Source organism: Scylla paramamosain, chromosome 2, assembly GCF_035594125.1.
Source record: "Scylla paramamosain isolate STU-SP2022 chromosome 2, ASM3559412v1, whole genome shotgun sequence".
NCBI lineage: Eukaryota > Metazoa > Arthropoda > Malacostraca > Decapoda > Portunidae > Scylla > Scylla paramamosain.
In genome coordinates, this window is record NC_087152.1 from 13,144,559 (window position 1) to 13,157,500 (window position 12,942).

The 12,942-nt window shown below is 40.8% G+C and overlaps 1 protein-coding gene across 2 annotated transcripts in view; it reads left to right on the forward strand.

The window, feature by feature from the left end:
- The first annotated feature begins 922 nt into the window (after nt 1-922).
- Nucleotides 923-12,942, forward strand: part of LOC135110372 (S-phase kinase-associated protein 1) — a 125,138-nt gene continuing 113,118 nt past the window's right edge. For both annotated transcript variants that reach the window (XM_064022646.1, XM_064022643.1), the window contains exon 1: nt 923-1,068. The gene's annotated coding sequence lies outside the window, so the exon portion shown is untranslated. The remainder of the gene's footprint in view (nt 1,069-12,942) is intronic.

The following is a 12,942-nucleotide window of genomic DNA, read 5'->3' on the forward strand; positions in this document are numbered from 1 at the left end:
GAGAGAGAGAGAGAAGCCTACTATTACAAGAAAACTTGATGTAACTTGTGGATGTGTTTGGAATAATGAAAGTAACACACAGCTCTCTCTCTCTCTCCCCCATTATAGACATCAAGAAAATTACGGGAAAAAAAATATTTACGCATTGCCTTCTTTACCAGCGATGTATTATTTACAAGGCAATTACCTGGCGTACCTGAGGGGATGGTGGCGGGAATGGTATACGCCTTCTATATGTTTGTGTTCACGCTGCGCTGAGCCGGCGGAGGACATGCTGCTGTTGTTTTCCCCTTTGATTGACACGACAACAACATCTCGTGGCAGAGAGTGCTTTGCCGTGTGTGCACTTAGAGGGCTTTATGGAAGAAAATGACTTAGTAACTGTTTTCTGACAAACATAGAATATTGTTTAAAAAGATGGCGGTGAATCTTTTTTTTATTTATTTTCTTTTACAATTTTTTTTGTTTTGTTTTAGTACGCAAACATACGTTTCTGCTACCGTGTGTGTGTGTGTGTGTGTGTGTGTGTTTTCTTCTTTACCGATTAAAATTATCTTTAAAAAATAGACATCTGTGCTACAAGTGTGGACCATCATGCCAGGAAATACGTACAATAGAATAAATCATTACTAAGCTACACCTGGTTTTATCTCATCCTCCAAAATAAGACTCATTATTGTAAATCAGAAGAAGCCAAGTTTAACTTATTTTCCTTGCTCTGGCAACATTCGCAGAGTGGACGGCTGCTTTTCTATGCGTTTGGAACAATTCTGCATTTTATAAATTTATCTGTGCGGCTTGAACTAAAGACTATATTAGTTTAAACCAAGGAAGCTGGTGACTCTTATCAAGCTTCCTTGGTTTGAACCTTTACGTACCTTTAAAGTACCGAACTACGCACTTCGAAACAGAGCCGAACCATGCGGGTCTCTTCAGGCAGCCAGTCCCAGTGTGTTTCTGTGTAGTGCGTGTGCGTGCGGGTCGTGCTTCCTCCAATACTTTTCAGTGGTCAAGCTAAAACAGGACTGTGGGAATCCTTCACACAGCCTGTTCCTTGCGGCCTAGCAGGTATGTTGAATTAGTAAAGAACGTATGAACATGTTCCCTGGTGTGTAATGAAAGGAGTGGCCAGTGTAAAGGCGGTACTTCCTGCAGGTGCCGGGAAACTGAGCTGCCAAACGCACCGGACCATCATTTGTAACCGCAATTTTTCACTCCGTTTTACATTTCATACAACTGTGTAGGTATTGAGTCTCTTTGGTCTTATCAACTTAAATGAATATGTGTTCAGAATGGGAAATTCTGACAAGAAGAGACAAGAAAAACAGCGTGTGTTGGTAATAGTGACGGCAGGATGGCTGGCGCGCCTCATTACATAAACTTGTATCCCCGGGTAACAAGACTCATGATGCACCGCTGTCAGGACATTCCCCGGCATTATAGTGTTTCTAGGATTCTTTCTATAGAGATTACAGTCCACAGATTACAAATCCACACACAAAACAGCACCTGCGCCACTTAACCACTCTTTTCACACCATCGCCATATTAACCGCTGCTCGATCCTCCATACTCGTGCCACTCACCACATCCCTCGCGCTGTTGCCACCACTACCACCATCATGGGCATAACCACCTCGTATTCTACTCTTCCCTCATCACTATCCTATCCCTACATGAACAACTCAAGCTCCTGACGTTCCTCTATCGTTGAAGATGTTCCTCGTTAGGAGAGAAAGGGGAACTGTCAGTCATCGTCAATGGAGACACAAATAGCATGAGATGGGGTGGAATGCATTATCCGAGTCGAGTAATACAGAGAAGCCGCCTGAGAGCTTCTATCTTCCAGGGAGGGGAACAGTGTGCAGCCAGGTTAGAATACTGTCCTTGTGTTCCTTGTGTGTTTCTAAAGGCGAATAAAGTAAAGGAGCTATGGAACAGTGAATCTCCTCTGTATTCCATTTATACGCTCATGATAGGCTTCTGCAGATATTTGTACGTCTCGCGTAATCTCATTAAACTGGATTTATTTGACTGATTTGTTTTTAGGAAGCGCATCAATGGATTGAAATGACATCTGAAAAGAAGATGTCAGTTTTGGACACAGTATATTTAGATAAGTATTAAAAAAAAAAAAGGTAAATCTGCAGTTTCACCCAATATCCCCAATCTCTACCCACACCCCACCAACCCCTCCAGCAAGCTTGGGGGCTTGTGGGGAGCCGGGGTTTTTTTGGGGGGGCACATACGAGTGATATATGAACTTTGAAAATGTAGGGAAACTTCCCTAGAAGTCAAGGAAATTTCCTAAATGTAGCAAACCAAAAACCTATTATAACCAGGGGGCTGTGCCCCCCTTGAACCCCCACCATTAGTATATTCGAACACAACCAGAAAGCTAAGGTAACCTAACCTAACCTAACCTAACCTAACCTAACCTAACCTATCCTAACCCAACCTATCCTAACCCAACCTAACCTAACCTTACCTAACCTTACCTGTCCTAACCTAACCTATCCTAACCTATCCTACCTAACGTAACCTAACCTATCCTATCCTATCCTAACCTAACCTAACCTAACCTAACTATCTTTTCAATGACTATGGAAACAGGATCCCAGCCAAAAACTGAGGTAAATCTTTGAAATTCCATCCCGACCTTATTATTTGAAATTCCATCCCGACCTTGTTATTCGTTTGCGGCAAGGTAATATGGGGTTAGAAATGCTCCTAGCAGTGTGATCTAGACCGTGAGACACTTCATACGTGCGGTTTATTGGTGGTGGAAACTGCAATTATACAAAAAAAAAAAAAAATAGGGTTGATAATTCGGACCATACAGAGCCTCAGTACGGAAGGAAACAAACTGTCCTCACTTACCTCGGACAAATTACTACATGCTCGTTTCTCGTATATATTTTTTGTATGTTGGTGCTGGTGTTATCGCATCCCACACAGATACACAGTGAGGCGTAGACTATTAATGGACTCTTGTGGCAAGGAATGTGCATGTCTGCGTGCGCGTACACACACACACACACACACACACACACAGTTCCTAGAAAAAAAATCCTTTTCATTATTCCATTAGAAATCTTGTATTACCTTTTGAGGCATTTGTCTTTTATTCATGGCAAAGCTTCTTAAAAATGCTACGTTCCCTAATGCGTGTCTCGTCTACTTTCCTTGTTTAAAATTTGCTGTGTATTATTCTTCCCAAAGATTTATAAGAACATTAACGTCTTCTTTTGTAGTCTCGTATAAATTCTTTGTACCAACTTTCGCATTTAAGTTGCCTATAACTCTTACATAAACTTCTACTTCCTCACTGATCTTCCTTCCTACGTCTCGAACATAATTTCCTTGGCCTTTTTTTTTTTTCTCTCTCTCTATAACTTAACCTGGTGACTAGCCCTGATATCCTTTTAAATTATAAGATGATTGCTTTTTTTTTATTTTTCCCCCACTTTCATTAAACTTGAGATATTTTAAGTGCATCAAGCCACCACATGAATTTCATTGGCTAATCCGATAAGAAATCTTTTTCAGTAAGCCTGTTTATGTAATTTAGTGTAATCTTTGTTAACCTTTTTTAACGTAAGTGAAATGCTATTCTAAACATTCTGTATTAGCTGCACTTTGTTAAAACTAAGTTCGTGTCATTAAAAGCACAGTCAAGATTACGTGTCCTCGATCCCCGAAACTTTTGAGTCACCAGTCTATCTACACATTTCTCTGCCCAAGGTTCTGTTCATGGGAAGTGATCGTCGTTTATGGCAGTGCTCGGAAAACCAAAGCTTCGTTCCTGGACTGCATTCTCAGACATTTCGACATATTGTTTTCACTAAGCTCAACAGACTCTAATCATGAAAATCAAGGGTGTTTTCATGACTGTAATAATAGTTTAAAAAGAAATATGTATTCACGGGAAAAAAAAAAAACAGTTACAACATATGGGCCACGTAATGTAGCACACCGCGCCTCGTAAAGTTGTATGAGTCTGGTAAAGATAAGAATGAAATATACGTGTTGTTAAGTTCGTAAACATTATCACAGGTATTCCTCATGTCCGTCCACTCCCTTCCTCCTCCCTCTTCCCTCCCTCTTCACACCCGCTTCCCTCCCCATTCCCTCACTCCATCATACTTTTTAGAGCAAGTCTGCATGAGGTAACCGTAGAAATATTACTTCTTCCCTTGAACATCCCGATCTCGATGTGATGAATACCTGCATTAAGAGGAATAATCCTGCGTTGTTTTTTTTTTTTTTTTTTTTGCATTTGCCGCCCGGAAAAGTAAGTTGTTGATGACTTTCTTTACATGTCCATCAGAAATGTAATTACTGAGAGAGAGAGAGAGAGAGAGAGAGAGAGAGAGAGAGAGAGAGAGAGAGAGAGAGAGAGAGAGAGAGAGAGAGAATATCAAACAGCTACATACCTTCAGGCCATAACTAGGTTGTTTGATTTATCGGCACCACTTTAAAATATAAGAAAAAAAGTTAGGTAATAACAGAAGGGAATGGTGCAATATACGAGTACCATTACGCTTGTTCGTGGAGAAGGTACTTGTTGGTATGGTAATGTGCTGTGTGTATAATGTAGACGGAGAGAGAGAGAGAGAGAGAGAGAGAGAGAGAGAGAGAGACCCCACGAGTGCGACATTTTTCCAATTATATCATAAAATCATTGCCTTCCATTTCTCAATATTGTTTTCATTCCGGGGAACTGTCGATGGCAAACTGAGAAAATTTCAGCTGCCACACCGAAGCTCGACGTTCCGTGCGACAGTGTCGAGCGGTTGAAAAAGTAAAAAAAAAGATGAGAATCCTTTGAAGGTTTCGACAGAGAATTCGTCTTTCTTTCAGTGCCTCGGAAATGTGAGGGAAGTCAAGTTAAATAATGAATCACACATCGCTAACTAAAAACATTTCAAGGACAGTCATTATTTTGCTATTTGTGTACGAGGACGCTTGGTAATTAGGTCAGCAAGGATAAGACGAGGGTACCTATTGGTTTTAATAGTAAGAACAAGGAGAATACTCCCAAATATGATGTGTTTAGGTAAATAGTTAATTATACAACACTAACGCAGCTTACAGTGAACAGTCTGCATACTGCTTTCTACGCATGAGGGTATCTAATGATTTTAAAAACAAGAATAAGAACAAGAACAAGAATGCCCTTAAAAATGTGTTCCCTTAAATATGTGTGCTAAATAGTTCAATGTACCATACTTAACACAACCTTAAGTGAAGAATCTGCATCCTTTCTACACACGAAAACACTTAATGATTTAATTAATGATTTAAGTAATAAAAATAAGAAAAAGAATACCCCAAAATATTAAGGAAGCCTTAGGTAAATGGTTAAATATTCCACACTAACACAGCTTAGGGCGAACAGTCTACATTCCTGCTTTCTACACGCGAAGACACGTAACGATTTTAATAATGAGAATAAGAGCAAGAAGACACAAATATAACTGATTCCAATATCCTGGTTTCTGCGTAAGAAAACATCTCATGATTATAGCAGAAAGTGATGGCACACCCAAAACGTTTCGGCGTCTTATCCACCACTTTTAACGGTCTCTATCAGAAAGCTGTTTTCATGATTCGTGTAATAGTTTAACAAGAATTCTATAACAGCAACGAGGAAGCACCCATTCATGAGAGCCAGGTTAACGACCCGCGTAGTGTTCGAAAATAGTTCTTATGAGACAACAAAGCGTTTCAAAATCCAGGTCAGGAATAGAGTAAGAAACCTTTCCCCCCACCGCCTCTCTCCTTTCTCTTCCTCTCCCTTTCCCAGTTCCCTGACCTCTCCCTCGTCATCTTCCATAAACTAGACCCGCTGAACTAAACAATAAATTGACACACCAGTAACATGAAAAACAAAAGGTACAGTAGGAGCAAGTGTCCCAAAAGGTGCGTAAATTCGGCTTTAGTGAACACGTAGTAATTTTGTCGGGCGCCCCCTAGGCAGATCAGGGTGCAGTTAGCCCTTCATCGCCTCTCTTTTAGATAAGCAAAAAGTTGATATCCCTCTTGGCCCGAAATTTATTGCGTTATTCCGGTGAGATTACCTGCCTTGATGGAGGAGAGGAGAGGAGAAGGAGGAGGAGGAGGAGGAGGAGGAGGAGGAGGAGGAGGAGAAGGGGGGGAAGGGGGAGGAGGGTGTAAGTGAAAGCCAGGCAGGAAGGGAGGAAGGAGAGGTAATAAAATACACACAGAGAGGGGGAAGATAATTATCATCAGTAAACATGTTTGTCTAGAAAAAGCCTCCTCGTTCCTGTTTCTGCTTGCAGGTTAAGTCTACGTATGTCTACATCGCCCCGCCTCGCCCCGCCACGCCTAGACCTCCGATAGCGTGTTCTATTTATATGCAAGTGTGACCTTTGAATGCTGTACCTATGTGTGTGATATATGGCTGTGTGTGTGTGTGTGTGTGTGTGTGTGTGTTTGTTTGTGTTTTAAGGTCATATAGCAATATATGTGTTTTGGTGTGTTTGGTTTAGGTTTTCTTGTATGATGATGTTGTTGCTGTTGTTGTAGTTATTCCTGCTGCTGCTGCTGTTTGTGATGTTGATAATGTTATTGTTGTAGTCATTATCATCATCATCGTCATTATCATCATCATCATCATCATCATCATCATCATCATCATCATCATCATCATCATCATCATCAATCACCACGATCACATTACGTCAAACTTGTCCTAGACTAGAAAAGTTCCTAGAATTTTAAGCAATAATTCATCAGTTTAAGAATTCTCGCCCTCTCGCATATCGTTCAAATTATAATCAATAAGAAGCTACCTACGTATTTATCCTCAATGGCATAAAGATGAGAAGCAGGTTCTCGTCACATGAACCTTTCTCTTTATTAATGTCAACTCACAGAAAAACATGTACTTCCTTCCTCTCTAAATCTGCCCACCAATCAGTGAACGGCGCGGTGCTGCAGCGCGCATTATTGGTTGAGTTATGAGGCTGTACTGAACCAACATCATTATCATGCCCCTAATTATTCAGCCCCATTATTTTATGTCTTAAAGCGTGAGGCTCAATAGAACACCGCACGATGGCTGCCTCTGGACCGTGTTTTAAATATTTAGCAAATATATGTCAGTGCTCGTGGCTGCCTGGCGTGAACCAACACACACTGGCGCCGTCTAGAGTCCAGCTGCTCACTAGGCTCACTCAGACCAATATTGATGTCAAAGGGTTTGATGACGAGGCAAGGTTTCGACAGCAGTTTTCTTCCGAGGGAATGATCAAGCGTAACACTATTGCCACTTACAGGTCCATAATTTATACAAAAGCAACCTTTAACATGTGTTTCTGTTACCTTACAAATATTTCATACGGGAACTAGCTGGCATAAAAATTTATACAGGTCTTTAATCTTGTCCTCGTGTTGAGTGAACAGGTTGTCTTTCGTGGCATGAGTCAGCCAGTCGGTAATACCAAATATTTGGACAAAATTGGTCGATATGACCTTCTTAGATTATGGAAAAGGTCTCGATTCCTTGGAAGCATCGCACAGGGGCGCCGAAAATATTTCATGGTGCAGGACTGAAATTGGAGACGTGAGAAAATTGAGGAGATACCGGAAAAGACGTCAGTCAGACCAAAGGATGCAATTTGTCGCAGGTCATGCCCCAAGAAGAAGCTTGGAAAAACTAAAACTAAATTTAGGAAATATGGCAAACAGAATTTTACCCTAAAAGTAAATTTTATTATTGTCATTACGTGAATACATAAAATGCGTGAGATGATATAGACGTTAAAGAAAGCAAGGTTAAACACAATAAAAAACTTGAGGTAAGAAAAACATACTGATGTTCAATAGAAATAAGTTATGTTACCAAACTTGTATCAAAGTCCTCTGAAGTGAAGATTAATGTGACTAGAGACGCGCCAAAGGCAAGAGGGACCTTGAAAATTGCTTCGACAAGCAGACCATTCTGGGCTTGGAAGCCGTAAGTGTGTGTGTGTGTGCGTGTGTGTGTGTGTGTGTGTGTGTACGCCGCACGGCCATTCGTTTCAGCGCCAAATGTTTTCATACAAAATTTCACATTCTAATTGAAGTAAATTGCTACTTTTGTTTCCCATTTAACGCATCGTCAGTCGCTCGTTGCTGAAGTTTTCCTATCAATTAACGGATTAATTGTTTTTTTGTTTCCCTTCATTATGCAGGACTCTGCTGGATGGATGAATAGAAATGACACTCTTTTCGCCGAATGGTTTACAGTTTATTGTTTATTGCACGTGAAAACTCCTGCAACCAATTATCTTCCTTGCAGGGATCGGGATTGGCCCTCCTCCTCCTCCTCCTCCTCAGCCCTGTGATTATTCCTGGCTTCCTTACTTGCTGGTGCACATAAAGCCACAACGTTAACACCCACTCTCAGCTTCCTTGGAGAGCTCTTGTCGTAATGAAAATCAGCGACGATCATTTTGCTTTCATTGCTTCAGGGAAATGCAAAACCGAAGTGCACTGAAATACGATGAGAAACATTAGACGTGGCGATGGACAGACATATTTGTTGCTTCTGATATTCTTGCATGATATTCAAAAGTTCGTTGGAAAAATAAGGTAGATTTTTTGATCCGTGGTTAATACAAACGCAGGATTGCGATGTGTGTTAAATTGCCTCCAGTCACGTTCATGGAAATGTCAGTAACCTCCTGCAGGCCGCTCCTCCAAACACTGCGCGCCGGCGTTTACTCACTCGGAGAACGGTCATTAAGTTACTTGATGTTGTAAATAAGCTGTTTTCAAGTTTTGTCTTCTAGCATTTCAATAGAACACTTCCCAATATTATGATTATCATTTTTGCTATGTGAGAAGTGTTACGGCGTAGGGAAACAAAAAAAAAAAAAAAAAAGTGGGCAAAAAGGCCCACTGAGATGTCAGTCCCTAAAACGAATGGCCAAATGGATTATGCAATGGTGGAGGACAAGCGTCTTGAAACCACTCTTTTAAAATAGTACAGTCTTAGGTAAGGGAAATATAGAAGCAGCTATGGCTTCTATTATATGTAGGGGGCAGTACTGTTCCTGAGGGGGCACGTACGAGGAGTTTTGCTCTTTGTTGCAGTGAGAGAAAAGGCACATACCAAAGGCGTGACATGTTAGCCTTTCTAGGTCTTTTTGGCGTGTGTAGATGTTTACTATTCGAATGTAATTTCCGTTTTTTCTAGTTTTCCTTGCATAACATTAAGATGAAATCAACCTTTTCAAAATTCCAGTTTTTCATGCTTTACATTACGGATTCCATGCCTTGGTGAGCTGCAGATCATTGTATTGGATTCCTGATCAGGTATTCAGCAGGCATTCGGTGACATTTTTTTTTTTCTTTAGTGAGGATGCACCACACGAAGGCTTTGTGTGCTAAGTAAAGGATATATATATATATATATATATATATATATATATATATATATATATATATATATATATATATATATATATATATATATATATATATATATATATATATATATATATATATATATATATATATATACATATATATATATATATACTCGTATATATATATATATATATATATATATATATATATATATATATATATATATATATATATATATATATATATATATATATATATATATATATATATATATATATATGTGTGTGAGTGTTTATTTATTTATTTTATTTTTTTTAACAAAGAATGAATGATGTTTCCTCCCATGATGCATCACCAGTAGTAGATCATTCCTATTATATCGACTTACATTGGTACATATTTCCCAGAATCTTACAGAAGCTAAGAATACTTTTTTTTTTGTCTTTTTTCACGCTAAAAGTAAAAATGTTGAGATTACTGTGGGCATCGTGTCCCGCGTGGAGTTATTTTAGGATTGAGACAAGACATACGAGGCGACATTGAGCAGGAGTCTTCTCGCGGTGTACTGGGAATCGATGGCAGGAGAAAACAGTCGCCACGGTGCAAGGCGTATCGATTTCCATCTTGTTTTTAATTAACAATGTTTGGGAGAAGTTGGGACTCGTGCTTCTGCTCATGAATGCGTTGTGGTTTGTTTACTTAATTCCGAACTAATGAAAAGCCGAAACTGGAGCAAGCAATGTGACTTATTTAAGCTTTTTACCTGATTAATCATCCTTCTTTTCATTAATCCTGGTGAACCATTAATAATGATTTATGAGACGATTGATCCTACATTTGAGGCACTCCCAGTTATTCCTTGATCCTGTCCGTTACCTCGTACTTGACTTGCTTTGGCTGCTGTGGTTGTAATTAAAAGAAGGCGAATCCCACGTGTGTGGCGCCAGTTAAGGAGAGTACCAGTCCTGCAAGGAGAGTACAGCCAGACACGCCCTCCACTCGCAGGAAGTAAGAGTGAAAGGTTGTGTTGTGACGAGCATAGTATTCTTCCATTACTTACCTGTACTAAATCACGGTATTAGTTTCTTTCCATGTACGAGTCTGTGGTTGTATGTACTTTCCGTTTGTGTGTGTGTGTGTGTGTGTGTGTGTGTGTGTGGTATTAAATAAACGTCATAACAGAATCTCCAGGTTGTCATAATTTTCAAATCCCAATAAGAATCCCCATGCTTATTGCCTTGCGACGTTTCGGATGCAAGGCTCCCATCTCCACAAGAACTGTCCAAGATACGACAAAGAAATGCGAAAGAAAGTAATTTTCTTCCACAACAATCATACTGGAGTAAAAGTTTCTTCGTTATCTGTTTTCAGTTATTTGTATAAAATTGCTTAAAAACCTTGGACATTTTTTTTATGTCAATATCACTAATTAGGTAATTCATCATCCGTTAAGTTGATGCCTCAAGCTTTTTTCACAATGCGTGGAATGAGAGGCTGTATGTTACGACCATGAGGAAGTTGAAACATAATAGTTTGATTTTTTTTTTTTTTACTTTCAAAGATTTTCATCTTCAAAGTGTTCTGGAAAATAATGAATTTCCACCCACTTTTTATTTATTTTTTCCTTTTTTTCTTCCTAAAGGCACCACCGCAGATCCAAAACTAAAAATGTTCGAATCATAATTGAAAGTCCAAAATAGTTTCAAGTGCAAACCTTTGTATTAATAGTCCGTAAAGAACTGAAACTGTGGCAGAAAATCGGAGCGGACGACCCGGAGCACCAACTTGAAATTGGAGAATAGCAATGTTCTTCATTGTGTGGGAGTTAGTGGTTGTGAGTGGTGGTAGTGGCGATGGCGGTAGTGGTGGAAGTGGTGGCGGTGGTAAAGAGGGTGGTGGTGGTGAAGCTGGTGGTGGTGGTGGTGGTGGTGGTGGTAGAGAACAAGGGGCGCGGTGATGAAGCATTGTGGGATCTTGGCGGTGCTTGGTTGGAGAGGCCGTGAAGGACTCTGGAGGACGCCCCAGGCCGGGAAATAGGAAGCAGTGGAAAGCAGCGGTGACCCCCACCGGCCTTTCTTACCAAGCCTTCGCTCGGACAAACAAAAAAGCCATTTCGTTGAAAACCTCAAGTGGCCATCTGAGAATATTACCTGTGGGCCGTGCAGGTAGGGATGGGGGAGGATGGGGGAGCAGGGCAGGGTGGGGGACAAGAGAGGGATTGTGGGTGGTGCAGGGAAAGGAAAAGTAAAGGAATTGGAACTTGGGCTGTATATTGGAAAATAAACCATGGGAATGAATGGTTGTGTGTGTACGTGCGTGCGTGCGTGCGTGCGTGTGCGCGCGACCGCGTCAGTTTTTAATTCAGATCATCATTAGTACAAAATCGCCATATCAGTATTTTGTCATTAAAGAGATGGAGGTATTTTGCAGAGCATTATATATGTATACTTGTGACGCGTACCTCCGACGGTGGCCAGAAGTATTTCCAGGGGTTGCTGTCACGATTATATGCAATGGTATGTCCTGTAATGGTAGCAGTAGTTGTGGTTCTTCCGGTAAATGTTTGTCTCTTGAGTGTACTGAGCGTCACGAAGCAAAAGCAATGAGCTGCTTCGATTCGCCTGTCAGTCATTGAGTAGACTTTAGAGGTAGATACAAACAGCTCCGTCAACTACTACGGATGTGTAGGCGGAGAAATTAGTTAAAAATCCAGCAGCTGAACAACGGCGTAAGCGAATTAGTGCACAAATCTATAGCCAGATGACGCTGCAGTAGTGCAGTTAGTGTATAAGTGTTGAAGAAAGGCAGTGCTATCTATTCAGGTAACCACACTCGTCAATGTTGGGAACAAATCTCGGATCTTTTACCGCTCAACTGTGACCTTTCTATCAAGGAACTGGAAAGTATTCACCAACAGATCGTTAGAACACCACGTGGGGAAGTGAACAATGGTAACAAAGAGGGAGGTCTCTTGTAGTTCAGACTGCTGGGGTACAGAGTCTCCAGGCTGTATTGAGATTCTTTTTATTAGGCACAATGCAGGCAGAGTAAGTGACTGGTATCTCGGTAAGAAAGGAAAAGCTGGAGGGTTCGAACTTTGACAAAGAATACATTAAATAGCATGGTAACAATATACCTGCTACTCGTTAGTGACAAAGACGTCTGGATCGGTTAGGAAACGTATATCTTCCACTAGTGTTCCTCTTTTGTGATTATATGAAAATAGTCATATCGTACACATCTTGCAACCCTGACGGTGGTGCACGGGAAGGGGCGGCAGAGCGCAATTTATACCCGCAGCAGAGCAGGGTGAACGTATAGCAGCATTGAGTCTGAGGTTGCGTCGCCACCAATCAATCAGTCAACCAATCATTCCGTGAATTTAGTCAGTCACTGATGCTGAGACCTTCAAATTCCTTTGATGTTTCGCCGTTGCCTTGTGATCTTCCCTTGCTTGCATTTGTTGTTTGATTTTTTATTTTTTTTTACCTGTACGCATGTGCGCTCACCCAAACGCGCGCACGCGCCCGCGCGCGCGCGCGCACACACACACACACACACA